The 25,445-nt window shown below is 46.0% G+C and overlaps 4 non-coding genes and 1 pseudogene across 4 annotated transcripts; all 5 read right to left on the bottom strand.

Moving 5' to 3' along the window:
• Positions 1-3,451: 3,451 nt before the first annotated feature.
• On the bottom strand, positions 3,452-3,570 carry LOC126997445 (5S ribosomal RNA). The gene has a single exon (XR_007752115.1). It is a non-coding gene; the product is annotated as a 5S ribosomal RNA (ribosomal RNA).
• A 941-nt stretch (positions 3,571-4,511) lies between these two features.
• Positions 4,512-4,630, bottom strand: LOC126997526 (5S ribosomal RNA; annotated as a pseudogene).
• Positions 4,631-5,108: 478 nt separating this feature from the next.
• On the bottom strand, positions 5,109-5,227 carry LOC126997411 (5S ribosomal RNA). The gene has a single exon (XR_007752096.1). It is a non-coding gene; the product is annotated as a 5S ribosomal RNA (ribosomal RNA).
• A 623-nt stretch (positions 5,228-5,850) lies between these two features.
• LOC126996939 (5S ribosomal RNA) lies at positions 5,851-5,969 on the bottom strand. Its single transcript, XR_007751761.1, has one exon. It is a non-coding gene; the product is annotated as a 5S ribosomal RNA (ribosomal RNA).
• Positions 5,970-6,594: 625 nt separating this feature from the next.
• Positions 6,595-6,713, bottom strand: LOC126997346 (5S ribosomal RNA). The gene has a single exon (XR_007752046.1). It is a non-coding gene; the product is annotated as a 5S ribosomal RNA (ribosomal RNA).
• Between the last annotated feature and the right edge of the window lie 18,732 nt (positions 6,714-25,445).

The following is a 25,445-nucleotide window of genomic DNA, read 5'->3' as shown; positions in this document are numbered from 1 at the left end:
AAGAAGAAGCAGCGACGGAAGAAGAAGAAGCAGCGACGGAAGAAGAAGAAGCAGCGACGGAAGAAGAAGAAACAGCGACGGAAGAAGAAGAAGAAGCAGCGACGGAAGAAGAAGAAGCAGCGACGGAAGAAGAAGAAACAGCGACTGAAGAAGAAGAAGAAGAAGGACGGAAGAAGAAGAGGCAGCGACGGAAGAAGAAGCAGCGACGGAAGAAGAAGAAGCAGCGACGGAAGAAGAAGAAACAGCGACGGAAGAAGAAGAAGAAGCAGCGACGGAAGAAGAAGAAGAAGCAGCGACGGAAGAAGAAGAAACAGCGACGGAAGAAGAAGAAGAAGCAGAGACTGAAGAACAAGAAGAAGGACGAAGAAGAAGACGCAGGACGGAAGAAGAAGAAACAGCGACGGAAGAAGAAGAAGAAGGAAGGAAGAAGAAGAAGAAGAAGCGACGGAAGAAGACGAAACAGCGACGGAAGAAGAATAAGAATGGACGGAAGAAGAAGAAGCAGCGACGGAAGAAGAAGAAGAAGCTGCGTATGAAGAAGAAGAAGCAGCGACGGAAGAAGAAGAAACAGCGACGGAAGAAGAAGAAACAGCGACGGAAGAAGAAGAAGAAGCAGCGACGGAAGAAGAAGAAGAAAGCAGACGGAAGAAGAAGAAGAAGCGACGGAAGAAGAAGAAACAGCGACGGAAGAAGAAGAAACAGCGACGGACGAAGAAGAAGAAGAAGCAGCGACGGAAGAAGAAGACACAGCGACGAAGAAGAAGAAGAAGAAGGACGGAAGAAGAAGAAGAAAGGACGGAAGAAGAAGAAGCAGCGTCGGAAGAAGAAGAAACAGCGACGGAAGAAGAAGAAGCAGCGACGGAAGAAGAAGAAGAAGAAAGGACGGAAGATGAATAAGCAGCTACGGAAGAAGAAGAAACAGCGACTGAAGAAGAAGAAACAGCGACTGAAGAAGAAGAAGCTGCGACGGAAGAAGAAGAAACAGCAACGGAAGAAGAAGAAGCAGCGACGGAAGAAGAAGAAGAAGCAGCGACGGAAGAAGAAGAAGAAGAAGCAGCGACGGAAGAAGAAGAAACAGCAACGGAAGAAGAAGAAGAAAGGACGGAAGAAGAAGAAGAAAGGACGGAAGAAGAAGAAGCAGCGACGGAAGAAGAAGAAGAAAGGACGGAAGAAGAAGAAGAAGGACGGAAGAAGAAGAAGTAGCGACGGAAGAAGAAGAAGCAGCGACGGAAGAAGAAGAAGCAGCGACGGAAGAAGAAGAAGCAGATACGCAAGAAGAAGAAACAGCGACGTAAGAAGAAGAAGAACCAGCGACGGAAGAAGAAGAAGCAGCGACGGAAGAAGAAGAAGCAGCGACGGAAGAAGAAGAAGCAGCGACTGAAGAAGAAGAAGAAGACGGAAGAAGAAGAAAGGACGGAAGAAGAAGAAGAAGGACGGAAGAAGAAGAAACAGCGACGGAAGAAGAAGAAACAGCGACGGAAGAAGAAGAAGAAGAAGCAGCGACGGAAGAAGAAGAAGCAGCGACGGAAGAAGAAGAAACAGCGACTGAAGAAGAAGAAACAGCGACTGAAGAAGAAGAAGCTGCGACGGAAGAAGAAGAAACAGCAACGGAAGAAGAAGAAGCAGCGACGGAAGAAGAAGAAGAAGCAGCGACGGAAGAAGAAGAAGAAACAGCGACGGAAGAAGAAGAAACAGCAACGGAAGAAGAAGAAGCAGCGACGGAAGAAGAAGAAGCAGCGACGGAAGAAGAAGAAGCAGCGACGGAAGAAGAAGAAGCAGCGACGGAAGAAGAAGAAGCAGCGACGGAAGAAGAAGAAGCAGCGACGGAAGAAGAAGAAGCAGCGACGGAAGAAGAAGAAGCAGCGACGGAAGAAGATGCAGCGACGGAAGAAGAAGAAACAGCGACGAGAGAAGAAGAAACAGCGACGAGAGAAGAAGAAGCAGCGACGGAAGAAGAAGAAGCAGCGACGGAAGAAGAAGCAGCGACGGAAGAAGAAGCAGGGACGGAAGAAGAAGAAACAGCGACGGAAGAAGAAGAAGCAGCGACGGAAGAAGCAATAAAATCTCTATTTAAAGTGTCTAACCAAGGTTCTGTGACTCCGATGATGTGATAATGATTTGTAGCTGCGAGGACTTCTAAGTCTTCAAATTTTTTACGTAGGCTACGAGCGTTGACATAGCAATCTTTAATGTGATTCGAGTCGGGGGTTTTGCGGGTTGAATACTCCATTACGGTGGAGCTGCTGGTGTTCTCGCCACCGCGTTTTTTGGCTTTCGAAGCGCCACTTGGTCACAGAGCAGCCTCCCGAAACGGGCTGCTCCAACAGGGTTTAAGTGGATGCCATCAGGAAGGAACAAGTCTGAATCGTAGTAAAAATTGTTCCACAAGTTAGCGAACTGGACGTTTTCTTGTGAGCAAAGGGACTGAAGTCTGTTGTTTGTGCTGTAGGCCTTACTGTAAAAGCTAGATTCGTCACCGACCCTCGGGAGGATTCCTGAGATTATGATGTAACTGGCATCCGTTTTACATTTATACTACTTGATCATGCGGCGGTATTTCTCAAGCAGTTCCTCAGAACGGGTTGTCTTTCCGTCATTTGTCCTTCCGTAAATGACAAAGAAGGTGAAACGTTTCGGTCGGCATTTCTCGTTTGTTAAGTTGGTCCTGATGTTTGAGCCAAGTAGCACAGGTAAACACATGCCAGCGCTTGGACCGGGTGAAGTAGTGAAGGTTTGTCAAGTTGGTCCTGATGTTTGAGCCAGGTAAGACTGGTAAACACATGCCAGCGCTTCGACCGGATGAAGTAGGGAAGGTTTGTTAAGTTGGTCCTGATGTTTGAGCCAGGTAACACAGGTAAACACATGCCAGCGCTGGGACCCCGATGAAGTAATGAAGATTTATTAGTTTCCTTCAACCTCCAAGAAATGTACGTCATGAATTTACCAGGAAGAGTTATTATGATGCACTTTTCATGGCACAAAACTGAACTACACACACACACACACACACAAACACACACACAAACTTATTCAGTGATTTAGGGGGTAATTAGGCCATGGGACCACGGCCTCTAAGGACAAAAGGAAAGCTGATCGATTGCTTGTGCCTGTTGTTAATTGTTTCTCCTTGTATACTGTGCCAAAAGGTCATTGGAAGAAAAAAAAATGAATAAATAATTAGTTACGTAACGAACGTCACAAATTTCAAAATGAAGGGCTCAGCTAAATGAAAAGAAAAAAGGGGACGGAAAACGAAATGCTTAATGAAAAGAAAAGGTGCAAAACGAAAGTCCAAAACCTAAATAAAACAAAAAGAGGGATGCAAAGCGAAAGGCTAAAAATTAAATGGAAAAGAAAAAAAAATACATAACGAAACGCCGATAGCTATATGAAAATAAGAGTCACCAAGAGCGCAAAGTGAAGGTTTAAAGAAATTAAATAAAAAGAGGGATGCCAACAGCATCTGGTGTTCCCAGGCGGTCACCCATCCAAGTACTATCCAGACTCAACGTCGCTTAACTTCGCTGATCGGACGATAAGCGGTGTTTTCAACGTGGTGTGGCCGTTGACGATAAAGGAGAATTGGCTTTGATCTTTGAGGCAGGTAACACAGGTAAAAACATGCCAGCGCTTGGATCGCATGAATTAGTGAACGTTTGTTAAGTTGGTCCTGATTTTTTGAGCCAGATGACACTGGTAAACACATGCCAGCGCTTGGACCGGGTGAAGTAGTGAAGGTTTGTTAAGTTGGTCCTGATGTTTGAGCCAGGTAACACAGGTAAACACATGTCAGCGGTTGGACCGGGTGAAGTAGTGAAGGTTTGTTAAGTTGGTCCTGATGTTTGAGCCAGGTAACACAGGTAAACACATGCCAGCGCTTCGACCGGGTGAAGTAGTGAAGGTTTGTTAAGTTGGTCCTGATGTTTGAGCCAGGTAACACAGGTAAAAACATGCCAGCGCGTGGACCGGGTGAAGTAGTGAAGGTTTGTTAAGTTGGTCCTGATGTTTGAGCCAGGTAACACAGGTAAACACATGCCAGCGCTTGGACCGGGTGAAGTAGTGAAGGTTTGTTAAGTTGATCCTGATCTTTGAGCCAGGTAAGAGGTAAACACATGCCAGCGCTGGGACTCCGGTGAAGTAAAAATAAATAAATAAAGTTACGTAACCAGCGTCACAAATTTCAAAACGAAAGGCTGAGCTAAATGAAAAAAAAGGGACGGAAAACGAATTGCTTAATAAAAAAGAAATGGTGCAAAACAACAGTCCAAAAGCTAAATAAACGAAAAGAGGGATGCAAAGCGAAAGGCTAAGACCTAGATGAAAAGAAAAGAGGAATGCAAAAGAAAGGCTAAAAGCTAGATGAAAAGAAAAGAAGAGGGGTGCAAAACGAAAGGCTAAAAATTAAATGGAAAAGAAAAAAAATACATAACGAAACGCCTAAAGCTATATGAAAATAAGAGTCACCAGGAGCGCAAAGTGAAAAGTTAAAAGAAACTAAATAAAAAGATGGATGCCAACAGCATCTGGTGTTCCCAGGCGGTCACCCGTCCAAGCACTATCCAGGCCCAACATCGCTTAACTTCGCTGATCGGACGAGAAGCGGTATTTTCAACGTGGTGTGGCCGTTGACAAGAAAGTTGAACTGGCTTTCATCTTTGAGGTAGGTAACACAGGTAAACACATGCCAGCGCTTGGACCGTGTGAAGTAGTAAAGGTTTGTTAAGTTGGTCCTGATGTTTGAGCGAGAAACACATGTAAACACATGCCAGCGCTTGGACCGGGTGAAGAAGTGAAGGTTTGTTAAGTTGGTCCTGATGTTTGAGCCAGGTAACACAGGTAAACACATGCCAGCGCTGGGACCCCGGTGAAGTAAAAATAAATAAATGAATGAATGAATAAATAAATAAATAAAGTTACGTAACCAGCGTCAAAATTTTAAAAAACGAAAGGCTCAGCTAAATACAAAGAAAAAAAAAGGGACGGAAAACGAAATGCTTAATGAAAAGAAATGGTGCAAAACGAAAGTCAAAAAGCTAAATAAAACGAAAACAGGGATGCAAAGCGAAAGGCAAAGTGAAAAGTTAAGAGAAATTAAATAAAAAGAGGGATGCCAACAGCATCTGGTGTTCCCAGGCGGTCACCCATCCAAGTACTATCCAGAATCAACGTCGCTTAACTTCGCTGATCGGACGAGAAGCGGTGTTTTCAACGTGGTGTGGCCGTTGACAAGAAAGGTGAACTGGCTTTCATCTTTGAGGCAGGTAACACAGGTAATCACATGCCAGCGCTTGGACCGGGCGAAGTAGTGAAGGTTTGTTAAGTTGGTCCTGATGTTTGAGCCAGGTGACACAGGTAAATGCCAGCGCTTGGACCGGGTGAAGTAGTGAAGGTTTGTTAAGTTGGTCCTTATGTTTGAGCCAGGTAACACAGGTAAACACATGCCAGCGCTGGGACCCCGGTGAAGTAAAAATAAAGAAATAAAGGAATGAATAAATAAATAAAGTTACGTAACCAGCGTCAAAATTTTCAAAAACGAAAGGCTCAGCTAAATACAAAGAAAAAAAAAGGGACCCAAAACGAAATGCTTAATGAAAAGAAATGGTGCAAAACGAAAGTCAAAAAGCTAAATAAAACGAAAACAGGGATGCAAAGCGAGAGGCTAAGACCTAGATGAAAAGAAAAGAGGAATGCAAAAGAAAGGCTAAAAGCTAAAGGAAAAGAAAAGGAGAGGGGTGCAAAACGAAAGAAAAAAAATAGAAAACATAACGGAAGGCCGAAAGATATATGAAAAGAAAAGAGTCATCAGGACCGCAAAGTGAAAAGTTAAGAGAAATTATATAAAAAGAGGGATGCCAACAGCATCTGGTGTTCCCAGGCGGTCACCCATCCAAGTACTATCCAGACCCAACGTCGCTTAACTTCGCTGATCGGACGAGAAGCGGTGTTTTCAACGTGGTGTGGCCGTTGACAAGAAAGGTGAACTGGCTTTCATCTTTGAGGCAGGTAACACAGGTAATCACATGTCAGCGCTTGGACCGGGCGAAGTAGTGAAGGTTTGTTAAGTTGGTCCTGATGTTTGAGCCAGGTGACACAGGTAAATGCCAGCGCTTGGACCGGGTGAAGTAGTGAAGGTTTGTTAAGTTGCTCCTTATGTTTGAGCCAGGTAACACAGGTAAACACATGCCAGCGCTGGGACCCCGGTGAAGTAAAAATAAATAAATGAATGAATGAATAAATAAATAAATAAAGTTACGTAACCAGCGTCAAAATTTTCAAAAACGAAAGGCTCAGCTAAATACAAAGAAAAAAAAGGGACCCAAAACGAAATGCTTAATGAAAAGAAATGGTGCAAAACGAAAGTCAAAAGCTAAATAAAACGAAAACAGGGATGCAAAGCGAAAGGCTAAGACCTAGATGAAAAGAAAAGAGGAATGCAAAAGAAAGGCTAAAAGCTAAAGGAAAAGAAAAGAAGAGGGGTGCAAAACAAAAGAAAAAAAATATAAAACATAACGAAAGGCCGAAAGATATATAAAAAGAAAAGAGTCACCAGGACCGCAAAGTGAAAAGTTAAGAGAAATTAAATAAAAAGAGGGATGCCAACAGCATCTGGTGTTCCCAGGCGGTCACCCATCCAAGTACTATCCAGACCCAACATCGCTTAACTTCGCTGATCGGACGAGAAGCGGTGTTTTCAACATGGTGTGGCCGTTGACAAGAAAGGTGAACTGGCTTTCATCTTTGAGGCAGGTAACACAGGTAATCACATGCCAGCGCTTGGACCGGGCGAAGTAGTGAAGGTTTGTTAAGTTGGTCCTGATGTTTGAGCCAGGTGACACAGGTAAACGCCAGCGCTTGGACCGGGTGAAGTTTTAAGTCTTCTTTGGATAAGTACTTCAGGGATATAAGATTATACTGACCCTTTTTCGCATGTTTTCAGACAGATCGCAGCAAGACCTCAACCTATATTCATATAATTCTCCCCACAACCTAGATTGCAAGTAGCGAAAGTCAACAATAGAGTAAAGCAACAGTTTATGTCCGCATGACAGGTGGAGTGAGGTGTGGGTGCAGTAAGGTGACAGGTTACTGGGGCGTGCCTTATACCGCCGGTAAAATGAGGATCAAGCCTCCACCTGTGCCCCTGAAACTACACCTCACCCATCGTGATTATTACGGGGGATTCTGGGGCTGCCCTGTGTAGGCCACTCGTCCTCTTCCAGTCTCCCTGTATTTCCATGTTCTTATATTCTTATGCAATGAAGTCATTTTCCCCCACAGCTTAGGTTACCAGTAGTGTAAGTTAAGGGTAGTAATTTCCTCTTATTTCTCTTTATCAGAAATTTCCATGTCCCTTTCTTCCTTAAAGGTACATGGTGTTCTCTTCTAACTTTCCTGCCGGCACGTTGCCGGAGGAGAGGTGGTGGAAGGAGCCTTCATCTATTCTGTCCTGTCCTACCACACGTAGATTACTAGTAGTGGTAGTAATCAGAAACCATCGCCATATACAGATAGGTCTTCTGGTGTCTGATCTTCCAATGTATTCCTATGTATTCCCATCCTCACCACACCTTCCCTCTTACCCCTTCCCTCTCCCCTCTTCCCTTACAAAACCCTTCCCTTACCACACACCTCCCTATTCTCTTGTCCCTCTTTCCTGCCCATTCCTCCTACCACAACTCCTCTCTTATTCTCCTCCATGATCCCTTTTCTCTCACACCTTTCTCTCTAATCTCTCCCTTCATCACCTCCCATCATTGCCCTACTTCCAAACCTCATGCCATTCCCCTATTTTCAACCCCTCCATCCCAACCCGCCTCCCCTTCCCGTCTCCCCATCACAACAAATCACAATCGCCTGATGTTCATGTACTCTCTCTCCTATATCTGGCACCACAATAGCCCCTTCACCCCCATTCCCTTCCTCCCTCCCTTTGTCCCTTCCCTAACCCTTCCTCGTCTCCCTTTATTCATAGTCAATCTCCCTTCCCCTCCCTTCCATCCTCCCTTCGTCTTGTGCTCTCTCTTATTTGCTCTTTGCCTTTTATATATATATTTTTTTCTCATTCCCTCTAAGTCTCCTCTTTTCTAATACATTTCACCCTCCATGCTCTTCTCTTCCATTTCTCCTTGTCTTCTTTGCTCTCTAACACACCCATGTTTTCAGAAGTCTGTTTGAAGGGAGGCAAAGACTCACGTAAAGGTGGGACATGTCATCCTCTTATACTGTACAAACTGCACTGTTCTCATTATTTTCCTACTTTTTCCCTTCTCTTTTTCGGGTGGTGGCTGGGACGGTCACTCCACACACAGACTTTCACTAATCTATGTTTTCTTTCTATTCTCCTTCTTTCAGGGTGTAGGAAGGCGCCAGGTACTCGGTGATATAAAGAGCAAAGAAAAAAAAAATGAGGGAGAGGAAGAAAAAAAAAAGTGGAGTAGAGGAAAAGAGGAAATTAAGCTGGGAGAGGTGGAGGAAAAGATGGCTAATCAATCACACATACAGTTTCCAAGACTCCTCCTTTCGGGCAGTGAGAGGGCGAGGGGGGGGGGGGGCTACACATACAAAGAGTCACATACATGATTTTTTTCTTCTAAGGAAATGAATGGTGGAAGAAATGGAGGAAGAGATAACATAAGCGGACACACGTACGCATTTCACTCCTTCTTTCGATCAGTGAGAGGGCGAGGAGGCAGGTGCTCCATATGCAAAAGATCACACATGTATATTTTTTCCCTCCCAAAGCCTTGATCTGCAGAAAGGCAACAGTAATGGCGGCCCAAACGTCGACTTCCAGCACTTGGCGTCTGGCTCGGGCCGCGGCCTGCACTGAATCCGAAATATCATCCTCTTGCCTATCCATTCATGCAGGGAGATGGTGGTGGGGGTTGAGGGAGGAGGATGGGGGAAGGGGGAGGAAGGGGGAGGATGAGAGAGCGGAAGAGGGTGAGGCAGAAAGTGTTGAAGACGAGGAGGAAGAGAGAGCAAGGAGGAGGAGGAAGAGAGTGATGCGAAGCAGGAAGAGTAAAAGATGCGGAAAGAGATGAGAGGGAGAGGAGAAAGAGGAAGAGGAAGGGCAGAGGGAAGGGGAGAGGTGGAAAGGGTGAGGCAGGAAGTGTTGAAGATGTGGAGGAAGAGAAAGCAAAAGGAGAAGCAAGGGAGTGATGCGAAAGAAGGAAGAGTAAAAGATGCTGAGGGAGAGTAAGAGGAGGAAGAGGATGGAGTGTGCGAGTAATAACAGAGAGGGGAAGGGAGGGGGAGGGAGAGTGTTGAGATGGGGAGGAGGAGAGAGCAGGAGCGAGGAGGGGGAGAGGTGGAGATTGGAGTGGATGCTGGGGGGGGAGAAAGTAAGGGGATGGAGTATGAGGGAGAGGAAGACGGGGGGGGAAAGGTATATATGGAGAAAAATAGAGGAGGAGGAAGGAAGGGAGAAAGACAGTTAGAAGGAATTATAGAGGGAAAAGAAAGGGGAAATAGAGAGGTGAGGGAAAGGTGGCAGGTAGGATGTAGGAGAGGATTGAAAAATGAAACTGAAAACAGAACAAAATATAGGGAAGGAGTATGGAAGGAAGAGATGGAAGGGATGGTGAGTAGTGGAGTAGGATGAAAGAAAATGTGAGAAGGGAAACAGGAAAGGATGGATGGAAAAGATATGGCGGCAAGGAGATATGGAGGAAAAAAAGGGAGAATATAAGAAAAAGCAAAACGATAAAAAAGGAATAAAAAAGGACATAGAAAAGAACAGAAAACAATAGCAAGCTCACCAAAATAAAGGAAAAGAATCAATAAAGGAAATAAAAGATATAAGGAGAATAACAAAAATGTAAGAGAGGAATAGAAAGGCAAAGAGGAAGTAGGCAAATTTAAAGGAAAAATAAAAGAAAGAAGACAATGAGAAGCAAAGAAAGGAGGGAAGGATACAAGGAGATAAAGAGTCTGCCGGAAGATAAGTTACGAACTGTTGAAGAGACAAGAGGACGGAACGATTTATAAAGAAGAGAAAGGAGAGAAGAGACAAAGACAAATGGAGACACAAGAAGAGAAACAAGAGAAAAATAAAAACAAACAAAATATATATAAATAAGAGACAGACAGAATGCCAAGACAAGAGAGAAAGCGAAGTAATGGAAGTGGAAGTGTTGCAGAAAATGGGAGGAAAAATAAAACAAAAAATCGTGGTCGTGATTGTAGTGGAAGAGAAAATAGAAAAAGGTTGCCAAGAAAAACAAAATCTGAAAAAATGGAAACGAATAAAAAAGTGAGAAGGAAAAGAAAGAGAAAAGACACAGTGGGAAGAATGAGAAATAAGGAGAAAGTGAGAAAGAACAAGGGAAAGTATGTAAAGAGATTAAGGAAATAAATAAAGATATGGACACATCTGAAGTGGAGAGAGAGAGAGAGAGAGAGAGAGAGAGAGAGAGAGAGAGAGAGAGAGAGAGAGAGAGAGAGAGAGAGAGAGAGAGAGAGAGAGAGAGAGAGAGAGAGAGAGAGAGAGAGAGAGAGAGAGAGAGAGAGAGAGAGAGAGAGAGAGAGAGAGAGAGAGAGAGAGAGAGAGAGAGAGCGAGAGAGAGAGAGAGAGAGAGAGAGAGAGAGAGAGAGAGAGAGAGAGAGAGAGAGAGAGAGAGAGAGAGAGAGAGAGAGAGAGAGAGAGAGAGAGAGAGAGAGAGAGAGAGAGAGAGAGAGAGAGAGAGAGAGAGAGAGAGAGAGAGAGAGAGAGCTCCCTGGACCCTGTTCTCACAGACCTGGCGAGAGACTGCGTGCTGTGCTGCCCACTAGACCGTGTGGGCAGTTCCGACCACAATGCCATACTCACCACCATCAGCCTGGCCCCAGCGCGTGAAGAGGAACATCTGTAGCAGTCACCGCTCAAATTCCGTGTTCCTTCCCCTCAGTGACAAGAAAATGGGGTGCTGCAAAGAGAGACTAAGATTCTCAGTGTTTTCATGTAATGTCCATCGTCACTGTGTCTGCCAGTCTGTCTTGTCGCGTCTTCATCGTTAACTTTCCTGGTATTCGTTTACCTTTGACTGTCCGTCCACGTTCTCTTGTTGTCCACCGTTACACATTGTTCCACACATACACCAACACTTAAATGTTAACCTACACAAACAACATTCACACAAACGCATACACAAACAAACACCTATCCTATGTGTTGTCCTTGTCGTGATGAGCTGTGTAAGTTTTGTCTAATAAAGTAACCCTGGCGGATATGATTTTCTCTATCCGTGAACCGATTAGCACTTAGAACACTCGCTACCACCAACAATTGGTGACCCTGGAGTGACCACCGCCTCCTGGATCTACCACCGCCGTCTGGGATTATCCTACACTTGTGGATCCTTGTGTATAGTGCAGTGTGTCCAGCAACAGTTCAGTGCAGCACGTCCCCAGCAACGGTTAGTGTCAGTGTTACATACTAAGCGTATAGTGTTGTGTTACAGTGCCTTCTTGAACACTGGTTCACTCCCCGAGCCACAGAGGCCCCTGGCACGTGCCAGCGCCTACAGTACACGCAGTTCGTTTTACTCTCACGGACTGCCGCGGCTCCTGGCACATGCTAGCGCCCCTAACTTTTGAACTCGCTGTGGCCCCCGGCTCGCTGGCATCTAGCGCCTTCCCACGCAGTCGTTCGACGCACTCACGACTGCCGCGGCTCCTGGCAGATGCTTGCGCCTCTCGCTCCTCAACCGGCTGTGGCCTCTGGCACGCTGGCATCTAGCGCCTTATCACGACGCCCTCACGGACTGCCGAGGCCCCTGACACGCTGGCAGCTGGCGCCTTTAATACACGCAGTCGTTCTACTCTCACCGACTGCCGTGGCCCCTGACACGCTGTCAGCTAGCGCCTTCACACGCAGTTCCCTCGACGCACTCTATGACTGCCGTGGCCCCCGGCGCGTTTACACCAGTGCCTATTGCCCATCTCCACGCCGCTCGACTTCACCATACCTGACGACGACATGCAACTCTTCCTCTACTACGGCGGTGTCCTTCAGAGCACCACTCTTCTGCTCAGGACCCGTCTACGTGGTTCGCGATTCGGGAGTGCGGATTCAAGCCTTCCAGGATCTATTAAACAGCCAACCACTCAACTCACCGCAGCCCACCTCACGCAGCCCACCTTACGCAGCCCACCTCATGCAGCCCACCTCACGCTGCTCAACTCCTCGCTGCTCAACCCCTCGCTGCTCAACTCATCGCTGCTCAACACTTCAGCTCGACTCACCGTAGCTGTCTCCTACGCGCTACTCACTCCAGCTCGACTCACCGTAGCTGTCTCCTACGCGCTACTCACTCCAGCTCGACTCACCGTAGCTGTTGTCACCGCATTACTCACTCCAGCTCGACTCACCGTAGCTGTTGTCACCGCATAATTCACTCCAGCTCGACTCACCGTAGCTGTTGTCACCGCATTACTCACTCCAGCTCGACTCACCGTAGCTGTTGTCACCGCATTACTCACTCCAGCTCGACTCACCGTAGCTGTTGTCACTGCATTACTCACTCCAGCTCGACTCACCGTAGCTGCTGTCATCGCATAATTCACTCCAGCTCGACTCACCGTAGCTGTTGTCACTGCATTACTCACTCCAGCTCGACTCACCGTAGCTGTTGTCACTGCATTATTCACTCCAGCTCGACTCACCGTAGCTGTTGTCACTGCACTACTCGCCCCAGCTCGACTCACCGTAGCTGAACTACTCAACGCAACTACTCAGCGCAACTTACCGCGCATCTCGACACAACTCTACACAACGCTACTCATCGCAACGCATCACCGTCTGCCACAGCGCCCCAGCACCAGGGAAGATTTCGTTCCTCCTTCCTCGTCACTGGGGGGGAGTAATCTGTAGCAGTCACCGCTCAAATTCCGTGTTCCTTCCCCTCAGTGACAAGAAAATGGGGTGCTGCAAAGAGAGACTAAGATTCTCAGTGTTTTCATGTAATGTCCATCGGCACTGTGTCTGCCAGTCTGTCTTGTCGCGTCTTCATCGTTAACTTTCCTGGTATTCGTTTACCTTTGACTGTCCGTCCACGTTCTCTTGTTGTCCACCGTTACACATTGTTCCACACATACACCAACACTTAAATGTTAACCTACACAAACAACATTCACACAAACGCATACACAAACAAACACCTATCTTATGTGTTGTCCTTGTCGTGATGAGCTGTGTAAGTTTTGTCTAATAAAGTAACCCTGGCGGATATGATTTTCTCTATCCGTGAACCGATTAGCACTTAGAACACTCGCTACCACCAACACACCAGCGAGTCATCTGACCGTGGGTCCGCGCGGACTGGACGGCTGCAAGGCAGGCCCTGGCAGCGACTGCATGGGGCACGGTCCTTAACGGTGACCCACAACATGACGTCTCCGCCCTCACCACTGTCCTCAATACCGTCCAGCAGCAACACGTCCCCCACCGCATCTACTCAACCAGCCCAAAAGACGAGCCTTGGTTCGGGTACAGGTGCCGTATTGCAGCCGAAAGGAAACACAAGGCTTGGACACGATATAAAAGACACCCCACGCAGGAAAATAAGGCCCAACACAGACGAGCCTGCAAAAATATGACGAGGACAGCAAAGTGGGCAAAAGAAAGGTGGGATGCCGACAGGAGGAGAAAGCTGTCCTCTAACCAAACCGACCCGAAACAGTGGTGGGGGCTGGTGAAGGAACAGCAAGGCCTTACCCCCCAGGAACGTATCCCGCCCCTGAGGAAACCCCACGGAGACCTGGCCATCACCAGCCGGGAGAAGGCTGAACTGCTGGCCTGTCACTTCAGTCAAAAGATGACAACCCAGGAACCAGACAGGCAGCCGCCCACCCTCTCCCAACTCATCGCCTCAAGACTAGAGAGTGTGCTAATCTCTGAGGACGCTGTCAAGAGACATCTGAGGGGTGTCAACACCAGGAAGGCGCCAGGCCCTGACAGCGTCAGTCCATACTTACTGCGGCGATGCTCCGATGAGCTCACCACCCCCCTCGCCCAGATCTTCCGGCGATGCCTGCAGAGCGGGGTGTGGCCTGCACAGTGGAAGGAGGCCAGAGTCACACCCGTACACAAGAAAAAATCCAGGTCCGAGGCAGGCAATTACAGGCCAATATCACTCCTCCCAATCATCAGCAAGATATTTGAGAGGAGCATCGGGGAGCAACTGACATCCTTCCTCGAGGAAAACCACCTGCAGTCACCGAAGCAGTTTGGTTTTCGAAAGGGCCGCTCTACCTCAGACCTCCTCCTTCTCCTCTCAAAGTCCTGGCATGACGCCCTTGATGACGGCCACCCTCTCTGTGATTGCCCTGGATATAGCTGGCGCGTTCGACTCCGTTTGGCACCGCGGTCTGACGGCGAAGCTACAGCAACTAGGCATCACGGGGGACCTGCTGCGCCTGCTCTCAAACTACCTGTTAGGCCGGAGCCTCCGCGTAGCAGTCAACGGAAGCACCTCGACCAGCTTCCCGGTGGAGGCCTCCGTTCCACAGGGGTCCGTCCTTGGACCTATTCTGTGGAACATATATTTTAACGACCTCTTGCAAACCATCCCGGCAGCAAGCGCCTACGCCGACGACTGCACCCTCTCCAGAACATACAAGAGGGAGGAAGCCCAGGACGTGATAGAGTCCGTCAACAGACATAATGGCCTGGAGAAAGAGGTGGCAAGTCAGGTTTGCCCCTGAGAAAACCCAGGCCATGGTAATATCACGTTCTCGGGAGGACGCGAGGCAACTCCACGGCAGACTGAGATTCGGGAACGACACCATTCTTCTGCAGGCCAGCGTCGACATCCTGGGCGTGGAGGTGGACTCCCAGCTGCGGTTCGACCGTCACCTTGAAAGGGTGGCGCACAAAGCCTCCCAGAAAGTGAACCTCCTGCGCCGCATGAAGAACCTCCTCGATGCTGAGAGCCTGAACACCCTCTATAAGGCACAAGTCCGTCCAGTGATGGAGTATGCACCGCTCACCTGGATGGCCAGCGCCCGCTGCCACCTCAACCTGCTAGACAAGGTGCAGAGGAGGGCTGAACGCCTCATCAACGGCATCCAGCACCACCGACCGAGCCAGTGGGAGACACAGCGACAACAACATCAACAACAACAACAACAACAACACCCACACGAGGGACGGGCAAGACCAGCCACGAACCAGCTTAACAGCCTGGAGCACCGTCGCCGCGTCGCTGCCCTGACGGTGCTACATAAGGCACAAGTGGGCCTAGTGCCCCACCTGACGGACCTGAGGGCTACCTGGAGGAGGTCTGAGCGCAGCACGAGAACGGTGCTGAGCAACGCCTCCCTCCTGGAAGTGCCACGGCCTGCCCAGCACCCACCAATGTGCCTTCTCCATCGCAGCGGTGGTGTGGTGGAACAACCTCACTGCTGATGTGGATGTGACACAACTGTCCACTCAGCAGATGAAGGTTGCGTCCCACAGGTGGCTACTCCTACACCCACCGTAAACATGTATATAAATGTATAATATAATCGGCAGAAGCTTTTAAATAGCTCCCCAACGGTCGGGGGAACTTTAGCACAGAAAAATAATACTGCCATGTACTAATGTACTGAACATGTTTAAATAAAATATAAAAAAAGAGAGGGAGAGAGAGATTGTACAGAGGAAGTGTGAGGCGTTTACGCCATAGAAGATTTGTACCTCGAGTAATATATTTCCTCTTGACACTGGAAGGAAGAAAGGAAGGAAACATGGGGCGTGAAGGGGGCAAGGAGGAAAGGAAGAAAGGAAATAAGGAAGGAAAGCCAGACCCAGTTTTCTGTATCACTTGCACTTCCTTTTTTTTCTGTGTGTGTGTGTGTGTGTGTGTGTGTGTGTGTGTGTGTGTGTGTGTGTGTGTGTGTGTGTGTGTGTGTGTGTGTGTGTGTGTGTGTGTGTGTGTGTGTGTGTGTGTGTGTGTGTGTGTGGGTGTGTGTGTGTGTGTGTGTGTGTGTGTGTGTGTGTGTGTGTGTGTGTGTGTGTGTGTGTTTCACTTTCGTATTCATCTAGCGCTCATCACTTTCCTTTCACGTACTTTTCAATTTGCTCTATTTTTTTCTGCTTTGTTTTAAAACCTTTTCGGGTCTGTTCGCTGCTTTGTTTGTTAGTCAAGCAATCAGTCGGTCAGTCGGTCAGTCTGTTTGTCAGAATTACTGTTTGTGTTTGTCTATATGAAGCTTGTTTATGTCTCTCCCGATTTTTTCTGCTTATCTGTCAGCGTGTCTGTCTGCCTGCCTGTCTGTCTGTCTATGTGTGTTTGTCTTTGTCTGTCTGTCTGTCTGTCTATGTATCTGCATTTGCCTGTCTGCTGAGTGCATCTCTCTCGCCTCTCTCTCTCTCTCTCTCTCTCTCTCTCTCTCTCTCTCTCTCTCTCTCTCTCTCTCTCTCTCTCTCTCTGCAAATAATATAATTTCAACGAAATAAAAACGTCATAACACTCATATAAGACGAGAGAAAAAGTTATTACGAAAAGTAAATACAAAGATGAAACACGTGCAAACCTTCGCCTTCCTTCACCCAACATAAAAAAAAAATGCAGGGAAAGAAAACAAAACAATGTCACAGCAACAGCATGTCAAAAAAAACAATGTTCAGACAAAAAGAAAAATAAGAAAAACAGGAGCGCACCTTCACCCCTAAAAACAAAAAGAAACGAATGAGAAATTGCTCAGGAAGGAAAAAAATGTGACGATGTTTGAATGACAAAAAAAAAAAAATCTAATTGGATTCACCGGACACCTGATGCAAGATCCCCCCCCCTCCCCCATTACCACAAAAAAAGCAAAATAGAAAACAAAGAAAAACTAACCTTGCATCCACCGAACAATAAACAACAGAAAATGTTAACATTGAAGAAAAAAGTCAAACACAGTGATACAAAGTGATAAAACAAAATCCACTAGAGACTGTAATTCAGAAAAAAGAAAAACTAAGGAAAAGGAAAAAAATGAGAATACTAATGAAAATAGTTTAGTGGAAGACAAAAGATACGAGAAAAAGCATCAACCAGACGAGGTTAAGAGACAGAATAGAAGAAACACAAATGGAAGTTATTAGCAAAGAGAGGTTATTGAACACAAATAAAAAAAAACAAGTTATAATAGTTCAGTTAGACAATAAACATTAGAAAACAGCTTTCCCCAAATACACCCCCCCCCAAAAAAAAAAGAAGCTTAAATCGAACATTCATCAAAGAAAACAACACACTGAAAAAACTAATTCAACAAATGGTTTAGTGGACGGTCATAAATATCCAAGACCCCCCGCCATTCTATCGAGTGGAAAACGGGAGGCGCGGACCGTAAAGAGAAAGTGGGAGAAGAGGCGCGGAGGGAAAAGGGAGATAGGGAGGGAGTGACTTTAGGCAGGCGGGTGGAGAGGAAGGAAGATGTACGTATAAGTAGGTGAGAGGAGGGAAAAGGGAGAGAAAGAGGGGTAGGTGGAGGGAGAGAGCGAGGGATATTCGTATCAAGATCGAGAGGGAGGAAGAGGAAGAGAAATAAAGGAAGGAAGAGATAAAGAGGGGTGGCTGTAGAAAGTGAGTGATATTGGTAGGAAGGTAGAGAGAAAGGAGAGAAAGAAAGACAGGTAAACAGAGAGGGAGAACAGTGACGGTAGGTAGAGAGGTGGAAAAAACATATGAGACACAGACAGACACAAAGAAAGAGGTAGAAAGAGAGGAAGACATTTAATTAAGTAGGTAAAATGGAAGAAAAAGACGGAGAAAGTTTCGGACAGACAGATGAGGTGGAAAGAAAGGTAAACGGGAGGGAAGTAGAGGGAGCAGATATAATGGATTACTTGAAGGAAGTCTTGTGTAAGTACAAATACAATACAATATAAACAGAATAGGAAAGGGAATGGGATGGTTGAAAGAGACAAAGAGGATACTGTTATGAGAGTGGAAAGTAAATAGGACGAGTAAGTTAGACAGGAAAACAAAGCTCATCGCCTTACGTCACAAAGCAAAGCTTCTCGAGGGCGGTCTAAGCGGTTTAACAAGCTTACGCCCATGCTACGAGTTCTCCCTCCCTCGGCCGTTCCCTCGACACCAGCTGCAACAATATCATGATGCCAGACTCCTTACGAGCTGCCTATGAAACACTGGTACGGGCTAGTGGCCACGCGCAACACAGCAATTCTCCCTTTCAGTAATATTAAGGTGCAGGTAAGTAAAAAAGACAGGAATTAGAAGTGATAGTTGTGGGGTTTAAATCAGACGAGAAGCAGATTAGAGGCTGACGTGGGTTGAGATTGAAATAAACGACAAGTCTTCAGTATTAGTAAGGTGGAGTTACATAGTAAAGAAGAGAGGAATTAGAAAGGAAAGATGTGGAATTCTAATAGGACGAGAAAGTTTAAAATAGGAAAAGAGCAAATAAAAGTTATAATTAATAAGTAAAGTAAATCAATACATGTTAAGCAGCTGAGGCAGGTTGAGAATAGATAAACAGTAAATAATAAAAAAAAAAATAAAGGCCATCTCTTATTAGGGAAGTAAGAGTTTGGAACTTAATTGCTTTTATCTTCATTCGAATTCAATGGATAACCTTAGAAAACTCCCGCTGTAAATGATTTAATGTTACTGTGAGAAAACGGAGAGATGAGGAGAGAATTGCAGGCACATACTTAAATAATAATAATGTGTGTGTGTGTGTGTGTGTGTGTGTGTGTGTGTGTGTGTGTGTGTGTGTGTGTGTGTGTGTGTGTGTGTGCCGTGCCCCTCTCTCTCTTTCACACTTTTATCTTTTCTCTCTGTCTCTCTTTTTCTTCTCTGCTATTTCATCCTTGCTGTCATTATTTAGCTCCGTTTTCATTCTTCCTTTTTTCTTAATCTTTTTATATCATCAATTTCTTCTTTATCCCTTCTCTCTTCATTATATAAGTTTATTTAAAAGAACCATGTAACATTCCATTTAACTTCCTTATTCATTTACTTTCTTTCCTTTCTTTCTATTATCATTGTTTGTTCTCTCTCTCTCTCTCTCTCTCTCTCTCTCTCGCCCGGAGCAGCACACAGGACGCACTGGCCCGGCAAGTATCATTATGCAGATTAAACCAAACGGACGCGAGCATGTAATAGGAAAGAACTTGAGACGGAGATTAAACAGCGGCCGGGAATCCATAGCAAGGCAGTGCCTCTTAGTGTGCGGGCCCCGGATAATGATGGCAAAGAAAACGTGGAATGGAGACGCGGATACGGAAACACGAAGCTGCAAGGAACAAAGCATCGTAATGATAATGATAATAATAATAATAATAATAATAATAATAATAATAATAATAATAATAATAATAATAATAATAATAATAATAATAATAATAATAACAATAATAATAATAATGGCGTGAGGGATGTTTTATTAAGGCCTCAACGGATTAATATGAGGCTGGCTTGATGAAAAGGAGTGAGAGGAGAGGCGGGCGAGAAGTGGAAAAAGGGAGAGTGATGCGGAGGGTGAGTACAGGGTGGAGGAAGGAAGGTACAGAGTAGAAAGGGAAGAAGGAGATAAAGAAAGGAAAGAAGACGTGTGAAGAGAAAGAAAAATAGGAAGGAGAAAATAGAGAGAGGAAGGAAGAAGAGTGAGGAGAAACGGAGAAGAATGGGAAGAAGGACAAAAAGATGATGGAAGGCAAGAAGTTGGAAGAAGTTATGTGGAGAAAAAGGGAATTATGAAAGAGAAGGATGTTGCTGAGGAGACAAAGGAAAAGATGAATTAAAAGGCGAAAGAAAGGTAAAAGGGAAGTACAAGCAGGAAGAAAAGAAGGGAAAGACAAAGAAAATAAGTTAAGGGAGGGAAGAAGGGAGAGAGGGGATGCAGATGAATGAGAAAAAGAAGGGCGAAAAGGAACAAGGAAAATCAAAGCGAAAAGGGCAGAACAAGGAGGAAGAAAAGGAAGGAAGGAGAAAAATGGGAAAGTAATTTTTGCCATGAGTATTTTTACATAGATTCGCCTGTTGCTCTTCATTTTCATTTGACTTTTACTTCGTTCATTTTCTGGAAAGGAAACATCCGGCGCCGAAAGACGATCAAAATTTTTACGAATAATACGAAGAAATGAAAATTACGAAAAGCTTCACGTTTTGTTCCAAGTCACGATTTTGGGTCCAAATTTCTGTGGGAAAACCGGAAGTTATTATATAGACACAATTACTACTTCATTATTACGACGGAGACTGTGTATGTTTGATAGAAACACACACACACACACACACACACACACACACACACACACACACACACACACACACACACACCATAGCTATTCACGTCGTGGTCATGTCATCAAACTTTGATATGAAAAAAAAATCTATCTATTCTTAAACGTCCAACTTTAAAGCATCCAATACATTGTTCTGATCCACGCATCCACTCAGCCTCGCACACGTGTCCGGCCAGTCAACCATCCTCACCTGTCTATCAGTGACCCAATCCACCCTCACCTACCAATCCACCAGTACAACCAATCCACCAGTACAGCCAGTCCACCATCACGGGTCATTGCCAGACGTATGTTATGATTAAATGATACGCGGTTTGTTGCGGCAGTAATAAACATGAAGCTCAGGTGAGTCGCGTTACCTGGATGCCAGCTCGTTAATTAGTGGCTGCAGATGAGCGCCGGACAGGTGGAGGAGAGGCGGCTGGTCATGATTGCTGGTCTGTCTCTCTGTCTGTCTGATTGTCTTCCCGGTCTGTTTATGTTTGTCTATCTATCAGTGTCTGTGTTTGTCTCTCTTTTTTGACGGTCCTCCTGTCTTTTCGTTGCTGTCTGTCTGTCTGAGTCTGTGTCTGATTGTAGGCTTTTATCCCTTTATATATTCTCTCTTTCCTTACATTCGTTTAGTTTTTTTTATTTTAATCTTTCTTCTCTTCTTCATCTTTTTCTCTCGTTCCTTTCCTTTATTTCCTTTTCTTTCCTTCTCCGTTCCATTCGTAATCCCCCCTCTCAAATAACCTTGTCCGTTAGTTTGTGTGTGTGTGTGTGTGTGTGTGTGTGTGTGTGTGTGTGTGTGTGTGTGTGTGTGTGTGTGTGTGTGTGCGCGCGCGCGCATGAATTTTTCTTTCTCTATTTATTTATCTATCTCTTTCTCTAGCCTTGCAACTATATTCCTCTATTCCTTTGCTTCCCTTACACTCTCTCCACCACCCAGCCCTCCCTCCACTCTTCCCCTCACAAACTTCCGCCTCCAAACTGTCTTGCCCCCTCACACAGGCACCCAGCCCCTTTTTTTACCCCAATCCCTATCCTTCCCTCCTTGCCCTCCTCCTTCCCCACACTACCTCTGCCTTCTACATCAAACTATCCCCCTTCCCCAATTCCCCCTCTACCCCTTCCTCCTCCTTCCCCTCCTCGCCCCCCTCACACCGCTGCCTCCACCACCAAACAAACCCTCTCCCTTTCCCTCTCTACCCCTTCCTCCTCCCCCACCTTGACTCCTCCACCAACCAACCCCCTCCCCCCTCTCCGCAGGTGCCGCCCACAGAACCCTGGCGGCGGATCAGCTGTGTCCCACCTGTCCTTATTTCCTGCCCACGTCCGTCGAGGTCACCACACCTGTGGGCATCCCGGCCAACCTCACCTGCGGCGTCAGGCAGCTCGGGGACAAGAAGGTGAGAGGGAGGAGGGGAAGGGGGCGCTGACTTCACCTATTTGATCGTGTTTTGGTTTTCGTGTGTAAGAGCTGGAGTTCACCTAATGATTCCTGTTCTTGGGTGAAGAAGGGAAAGAAGGTGAGGAGGTGAGGGGATGAAGAGGCGACGGGAAGGTGAGAAGAGAGGAGAGAAGACTGACTTCACCCGTTCCTTTCTTATTCCTACTTTTCCTGTGTGTTGGTTGGATGAAGGAGACAAAGCGAGAAGAGAGGAAAGGTGAAAAAAAAGAAGAGAAAACAGGTGAGAAGAGAAGAGAAAAAAGGAGCTCAGATTTATCCTAGCCCTTCCTTGTTGCTTGTTTTGTAAGGTGGGGTAAGGAAAGACAAGAGATGAAGGTAAGTGGGGATGGGTGACGAGAGGAGAAAGGGAGGAGGAGTGTGACAGAGACGTGGAGAAAGGGGAAGTACGGTGGAGTGAGGGTGGGAAAAGACGGGGAAGCAAGAACAAGAGGGATATGGAGTGTGGTGGTGAGGGGAGAAGAGTAGAAAAAAAGAACAAGAGGAGGAGGAGGAGGAAACGAAGTACAAGGGAGTACAAAGGAAAAGCAAACAGCAACAGACCTCTTGGTCCTAACTAGGCTGTTTGTTGTTGCTACCATCTACTCTAATCTACGAGTCAGAGACACAGGACAGCAAAGGTGAAGGCTCCTCCCCTCCCACCAGTCCCTCCAGCCGAGACTGGCATGGAAAGGAAGAATACCATGTATTATAGAAAAACTACAATGGAATTTTACATGGATAGAAGGAAGACAGACAGTCGGCAATCATGATAGCCGACACCAAGACGCCAAAAAAAATTTGGAGCGTGGGAGCCGACTTGTCAAATGCAGAAGTTGCTGGGTTGTCGTGGCCCAGAGTCGGCACAGTGTGAACGGGGCTTTAGCCTGCGCTTTGATAAGCTGAATAATTTCTTTAAGTCTGTCTTCCTACGGTTTATTTCGCAGTCTAGGTATCATTTTAGTAGCTCGACGCTGCACCCTATAGAGTTTATATATTATCTTTTATGTAATAGGGAGACCAAAACTGAACGGAATACTCAAGATGTGGGCGAACTAACGAATTGAACAGTGTCAGCATTATTTTTTTCTGACACTGAGGAGGAGGACGAGGAGGAGGAGGAGGAGGAGGAGGAGGAGGAGGAGGAGGAGGAAGATGCGCGATTGGGAACAAGATAGGAGCAATCTGTGGTTGAAGAAAGTCAACAAAGGTGATCAAATTCGGGAGACAATTTCGAGAGGAAAGTGGGAAGGAAGAGAAAGGAAAAAGTTGCTTGGGTAGAAAGAAGAGGATGGGGAGAGAGAGTGTTCGTGCGTGTTATTGGGGGAAAGGGCACGCGGGGGAGGAGGAGGAGAGAGCGTCGGCCACTAATTCAATAAAGCAACACAAATTCCTTTCTTTGCTGCAGGATCGAGGGACAAGGGCCACCTCGGGCTGGTTGGCCTTTTTTCTTTTATTTTCTTGTTAGTGACATTTTCTACCTTTCTTTATTTACTTTTTCTTTTATTTTTAGTGACAATTTTCTTGCCTTTCTCATTTTTTTACTTTTCTTTTTATTGTGTTTCTTCTTTTCTTCTTTTTTTTTTTACTTTTTCTTCAGTATTTACAGCAATAAAGTCTTACATTTTTTTTTTACTTTTTTTCAATTTAACTTCCTTAGTTTTTACTCTAGGTTTACTTTTTTACTTTAACTTTTTACTTACTTTTTTTCTAGTAAAAAGTCCTTTCCTTACTTTTTTTCTTTTTTTACAGCCATAAATGATTCAAGTGACCTAACGTTATATTCTTCAGAATTTATCTTTCAAGCTGTGTATATACGTATCTTTATTAGTCTTGATTTACTGACCTTTTCCTTCGTCCTTTCTCCCTGCCCCATTAGTTCCTCATTCTATCTAACTTTCTATAAATTCACCTGCACATCGTTTTTCCCACCATTACTTCCACCCGCGCCTCGGCGCCCTCAGCAGCGGGTGGGTGCTACAAGAGGTGTCCTGCTCCCTCGGCCTATTCTTGATATGATCCTTTAAAAAACTAGAATAAATAAATAACGCCCAATATAGCAGGCCATGCGTTTCTTTGGAATATACGCTCTTCAATTCTGCTTTTTTTTTTTTACGTTGCTGCCTATTGCGCCGGTAGGCATCTTCCCGGCGGGGCCTGATGGTTGGCCCAAGGCTTCTTCCAGGTGGGGCCTGATGGTTGGCCCAGCCCGTTCTGGCGCAGGCGAGTGTTTATAGTGGCGCCATCTTGCATTGGCTCATGCTGCCCCCCGGAACTTGTTGGACGGCTTCCTCAAGAGTCCGGGTTGATGGGTGGTCTTCAGGACAGCATGTGGGTAGTTTTAAGCCACTCGGAGGTGACTGAAAAATCCGAGGTGGTAGCGTGGGGATTCGAGCCCGCTTCGTCCATCACGCGGTGAATGTGGGCCCAGTACGCTACCAGTCCAGCCACCTCCTACCCTAAAGCTTATTTCGCCGAAGCTCTATATAGATACTTATATACCTATGCGAGTGTTTAACCCTATATATTAATTCAATATTTCTTCTAGCACGAGTTTCTGATTTTCTCATATTCCTTCTCAACATGTTTTACGTTAGTCATATATTGTTTGTGTGCCATATCTTCCCTTCTCACCATCCTTTATTATCAAAATTACTCATCTATTTACCATATAACCTATTCCTTTTGTTCTTCCTTTGCCCCTTCTCGTCGATATTGTTCGTGTTCGTGCGTGTGTACCTGTCCGTCTAATTGCTCGTTTATTTATTGTCCATCTTACCTGCCCGTCTTCCTGCCTCTACACCTGTCTGTCTCATCAAACACACACCTACACCTCGAGAGACGGATGGAGTGGCGTTAATTGGGCAATAGTGTGTGTGTGTGTGTGTGTGTGTGTGTGTGTGTGTGTGTGTGTGTGTGTGTGTGTGTGTGTGTGTGTGTGTGTGTGTGTGTGTGTGTTTACGTTTCTACTCTCTCTCTCTCTCTCTCTCTCTCTCTCTCTCTCTCTCTCTCTCTCTCTCTCTCTCTCTCTCTCTCTCTCTCTCTCTCTCTCTCACGCAACATACATTTTCATTGTGCAAATCAACTTGTAGGTCGTGTAGCACACACACACACACACACACACACACATACACACACACACACACACACGTTAAATGGCTGAGTCCGATCATAATTTGGGTCTTGATTATTTCGCAGGTGTGTGTATCCTGACCTGTGTGTGTGTGTGGGTGAGGGGGGGGGGGGGGAGAAGGAGGAGGAGGAGGAGGAGGAGGAGGAGGAGGTAATAGAGATTAGCACAGGGAAATTGGTAGGGCTGAAGTTCATAGAGATTAGCAGGTAAGAGGTTGGTGGTATATTGAGGTAAACTGAGGAGGGATGAAGATGTGATTTGACGGTATTGGCGGAGGAGGAGGAGGAGGAGGAGACTGACTGGTTGTAGTGGTAGCAGATGGAGGAAGGTAGTGTGGAAAAGGATATTAGTTGAAGGAAACTGATGAAGAAAAAGAAGTGGAAGTAGTGAAGATGAGGGAAGTAATAGAAATATGGCGAGTTGAATTCCTGGAGGAAATAAATAGTTGGTGGAAGCAGTTGTGGACTAGCAAGTGTGGAAGGAGGAGGAGGATAGGAAGGAGAAAAAAAAAGACCAATGAAAGGTACCAAGTGGACGCCATTGGAGAATGGAGATAAGTCAGAGAGATAAGGTAAGGTAAGGGCGGCTTTACACGTGGCAATATCTGGCCGGCAATACAGCCGCGACGATCTAGCGGCTAGACCAGCTGGGTGCTCTCG

The sequence above is a fragment of the Eriocheir sinensis genome, chromosome 1 (assembly GCF_024679095.1).
Source record: "Eriocheir sinensis breed Jianghai 21 chromosome 1, ASM2467909v1, whole genome shotgun sequence".
Taxonomy (NCBI): Eukaryota; Metazoa; Arthropoda; class Malacostraca; order Decapoda; family Varunidae; genus Eriocheir; species Eriocheir sinensis.
Note: the sequence above shows the minus strand (reverse complement) of the source record. Positions and strands in the feature narration are given on the sequence as shown.